Source organism: Nanorana parkeri, unplaced genomic scaffold, assembly GCF_000935625.1.
Source record: "Nanorana parkeri isolate BGI_ZX_2015 unplaced genomic scaffold, ASM93562v1 scaffold246, whole genome shotgun sequence".
In the NCBI taxonomy this organism is placed as follows: Eukaryota; Metazoa; Chordata; class Amphibia; order Anura; family Dicroglossidae; genus Nanorana; species Nanorana parkeri.
In genome coordinates, this window is record NW_017306514.1 from 155,101 (window position 1) to 160,373 (window position 5,273).

Below are 5,273 nucleotides of genomic sequence, written 5' to 3' on the forward strand. Positions count from 1 at the left end.
AGTGCAGCCATAATAAATAGGTAAAATACAACTTAATATACAGAATAGAATGGTCAGACTTCTGTAAAAGTACATCATAATCTACAGCATTGGTGTCAGTGAGAATAAAATAAGCCTATCATTGTTGTCATGAATAGTAAAAGCTGTATTTCATTATTGTCAGTGTGAGGAAAATAAGGCGCATATCGTTGGTGTTAATAAGAGAAAAATAAGCACCATCGTGATGACAGTGGGATAAGATAAACCCCATATTGTTAATGTCAGTGGGAGTGAAATAAAACCCATATTGTTGGTGTCAGTGGGAGCACATTAAACTCAAATTGTTGGTGTCAGTGGTGGCACGTTAAACTCAAATTGTTGGTGTCCACGGGAGCAAAATAAACCTGAATTGTTGATGTATGAGGAAGCAAGAATAAGCACTGGTGTTCATTGGTTACTTACCTAATCACACACTCCTGTGCTGCTACTGTGCCTCTGCTGATGTCAAAAGAGATAAGAGAAATTGCTGCCTGTCATCAGTGCCTAAACATATGTAACATCTTTTGTTCAGGAAGCCCATGTCCCTCCCTGTGCTCTCTTTTATCATTTCCTACACATATGATAAGCAGCACACTATCCCCATCACTGCTGACTATCAATAGTATTTGTATGTTTTAAAAAATTAAACCAGTGTTCCTAGCACTATCGTCTGCCAACACTGCCTATATGTATGTACCTTCAGCTGTTCATGTTGCTGTCCCTGATACTGCTGTTTGTAAAAATGTCCTATACATATGCGCCAAGCATTGCTCAGCAGTACAATGTCCCTCTTATTGCTTCTAGCCCTCCTTATAGTATATATATAATATTTTATGTCCCTATCACTGATGTCTCTCACTATTATCATTACACATGCACACTATCCTGTTCAGCAGCACAATGTTATAGATATCCTTTCAGATTTGCTCAAGAACAGTCACCATACAGTTAAAACCAAGAAAAGTTGACACGTACCAGGCTTACATGAGCCATCTAGGAAGAAGTCATGTAAGTACATTTATCCTGAATGTGAGATGGTAATGCACAGCTGGCCAACAAATCAGATGAGGCCAGCTATTGATTTTATTACTGATAGGTAAGTGGTGATTTTATTAAAGCGTTTTAGTCTTATTAAAGTAATTGTGTAGAAACATTTGACCATTATCTGCTTTTCTGTCTGCCTTTTACTGGTGATGTGTAAGGAAATATTCAGTTGATAAATATCTACCTATTTTGATCAACACTGAGCTGTAGCCTCAACCTATAACAACCTATCCACACCCCTTTGTTGTTGCAAGTTGTCCACATTAAAAGTAATCATCCTGGGGTTTCCACTGATGTGCAAACCCCACCAACTGACATCCCCCTGCCTGCATCCCATCTGGTCTTTAAAGCGGACCTTTACCCCCTTTCACTATAAATCACATACGCATGCAGCTCTGCATGCTGATATGAAATCATCTTACATTCATTGGTTAAACAAATATATTTTTATTATACTTACAATTTTTGTTTTTCCACTTCCTGTTCCTCTTGGGCATTAGTGATTGAATGTACCCAAGAGTTGCATCCGGTGAAGGTAACATCAGTAGCGCATTGCTGGGAAATAAATACAGTAATACCTTGGTTTACGAGCATCATTCGTTATGGCAGCATGCTTGTAATCCAAAGCGCTTGTATATCAAAGCGAGTTTCACATCGATTAAAATTATTTTGACCGCTAATGAAAACACTCACCACTCCGCCGGCTTCTGGGAGTCCCGTCGACGATCCAGTGACGTCACCAGACTCCTTCCCCCTTCCCCAAGTGGCTCCAAAAAAATATCAATCTGCCCTTAGTAAAAATGGCAACTGTGAGAAGAATGGGGAGGAAAATAAAAGCCTACCTAAAAAACGTATGCAGAGAATACAAAGCCTGCAGTTATCTATAAGTATCTGTTTGTAGATTTCCATTCCTAAACATTTCTAAAGATGTGTTTGTTGTCACTAAATTCTACTGTGCCTGTGTGAACATTTGTCCTTGGATTATGAGAAATTAGGGGGGGGGCAGGAATATAAATCTGGGCTTTAGCCTTCTCCTACGCCAGAGAAAAAAATGTTTTTCTCTTCTCTCTACTTTGCTGCTTTTGCTGCCAAAGAGTTCCCCGCTTTTCTGGCTGGTAAAACGTCAGCAGGAGAGGAACACATCTGGGAACTTGCTAGATCTCTCCAAGCAATTCCGGCTCTCCAGTTTTAATGGTAAAATGTCCGGTTTGCGTGTTTGCAAATAAACTAGTCATGTGATGCCTGTGCATGCATGAATCATAAGAGCGGCACAGCTTGCCTGTCTGTCACTGGCTGCCTGGAGAGCACACAGAGGGAAGAGGACATGGGCAAGCATCAACAGAGCTGGGGACCTGTGGAGAGCAGTCCAAGACTGGAGAGTGGAGGAGGGTAGAGGGCTTTCAGTTCTGATTTTCCATTCAATGGGGTCAATTCACAAAGTGTTTTCTCCTGATTTTGTTCGTTATTTAATAGATATCACATGATATTTAAGCTTGTGCAATTCACCAAACGATTTAACGCTTTGAAAATCCACCAATTGGCGTCTCTCTTCTCTGAAGTAATATTTTATTGTGAAGCTCATTTTCAACGTTTCAATCTGTATCTAAACAAGCTTAAACGTTAAATATGCACAAAAGTGTAATTTACAAAGATTTTTTCACCACTTATCGACCATTAGACAATCGTTACATAAGCACCTACTTTAGAGTGTCGTTATGATGTTTTCAGGCGGTATTTTCTGCTCAGAGAGGTAGATTTGTAAGGTGAATTAATAACTTCTGGCAGTGAAGCCTCTTTTTTTCCAGTTTTTGGAAGATGGAGCCTGTGTTTTATTAGATTTTATTATATATATAATATATATTTTATTGTTTTTATTATTGTTCTATTATTATTTTTTTGGGATTGGAGTTGTATTTTGTAAACATGTAACATGTAAACTTCAACAATTTTAATAAAGTTGTTTACACACAACAGTGCAGTCAGTTGAAAATATGTCATTTGTAGGCACTGTTCTCCTTCCCTTCTGGTCCAGAATACATCACTCAAACTTAATTTAACACCTTAAAGTTAATTCTATGATTCAAGACATAAAAATAATGCTTCAATTGCTTAATTGAAAATCGCACATGGAAAAATAACAACTCCATATTGCTTCAGTCGGAAGGGCACGCTAAATAACAATTGGGACTTTCGTGAATACCATGTTTCAAACGCAAAATAAGGAGAGGTAAATGAACAACTAGAGAGAGCAAATAATGTTTCTCTTTGTGAATTGACCCCAATGAATTACAAGAGACCTCTGTAATCAGCACCCTGTGATCAGCAGCTTTGATAGCGGGAACTCGGTTGGTCCATAACTTGTTTGTGACTCTGCTCTTGCTGAAACACAACATGCAAATAGAAGCAATCGCCATCACTCCACTATTGAGTTAATAACCTAGTGTGGTCCCTAATTCTAATACCTGTGATAGCTGGACTAGTTTGCAATGCAGAATTGTGTCTGCTGCCAGAAGGAGATCATGTGTGTGGGCAGACTGGTAGATACAGCGTTAAATAAGCCTTGGCTTCAGGAGGAGTTATTATAGGAGGAACTAAGCTGAAGTCTAGGGGGTTGAGTGGAACATTGCCTACAACAAGAAGCACCCCCATAAGACATGTCGGGTCATTTTATATACCTGTTAAGAGTAATGCAGGCCATTAATCCAACCAGACTTGAGGACCTGTAGAGCACTTCCCTATTGTATGATTATTGTCAGTTATATCTGTACACAGCATGCTTGTTGTCAGCATGCATACATTGTCCTATGCTTCCCATAGCTGTGGGCGCAATATAAAGAAGGTAATCCCAGTATTTACATTTTTGTTTGCTATATAAGGTGTGGGGCATTGCAAACAAATGTCCCAGTCCAAGGAAACTTAAAGGAGAACTATAAGGTGAGTGCTTTTCACTCACCTCATAGTTCTAGCCGACCTGTGACAATGAGACTGTCACAGGTCGGCTCAGTAGATCGGGAGCTGGGCAGATCCCGTCATCTAAGTCGGGATCCGCTCTGGCTGCGGCGTCTCAGTATACCGCGAGCTGTAGCTCGTGGTATACTGAGCTTAGGGTAACGGGAGGAAGCTAGTTTGTGTCCTCCCGTTACCCTAAGGAGAACTATGGGGAAAAACACTGACCCCATAGTTCTCCTTTAAGACCAGTTTGGAACCCCAACAGATATTGGCATTTACAGATATGTCTAAATTGGCCCTAAAAGAAAACTTAATTAAAAAAAAATGATTGACATATACTGTATAACAATTATATAAGCCATTTTGTTTGCCTGTTAATGTACAGTAGATAATGGTCCTTTTCTAAGTACAACATTAATGTTGTCTAGGTGGCTATAATATAGGCAGGCCCTTCCACTCCTCTAAAAAAAAAAACACTTTAAAAGCACACACACATTATTCAGTTTGTTCAATATACTTTAAAACTTTATTTTTGTATAATTCTTTATATTCATAACAGCACTGGAAACATAGAAACATGTAGGCACAGATACATTCTGTATCTGTTTTTTTGAGTAAAATAGATGACATTGCAACAATAAATACAGCTTGAATGATACACTTTATAATGTAATAAATATCATGCTCTTGTGTTAAAATTAGCCATTCATCTTACATGTACAGTATATCCAGTGGTTTATATATATATTACAACTTGTGTAAATTTGCATACTTCCATAAAGAATAAAATAAAAACATAAAATATATTAAAGCTGTAAATTATTTTATATTTTCGACAATTTATTGTTTTTACTACTAAAATAAGCATTTTTTTATACCAATGAGAGCATAACAATCATTTAGACCAGCATACTCTATGCAAAATAGTACTCAAAAAAACTACAATAACCATACAAGGGTATAAAATATGATAGGAATTACTAGTCATATATAGTATTGCTTACTGGCCTTGCTTATTTTCATGCAAGACTTTTCTTTACAGATCATGGCTTTAATACATAGGACATGATAAAGTCATATGGAAACCAGCATGTTTTGCTTTATTTTACAATGTTTACATTATTTATTTTTTGCTTTTGTTCACAATATATTTTTTATTTTTATACCATTACTCATTTTTTTTTAGAAGCACTGATCCAAACCACTATAAAAACGGAGATTTCTGCTAATAGAAATGCTGCCTTTTCTGTTTGGAAACAATC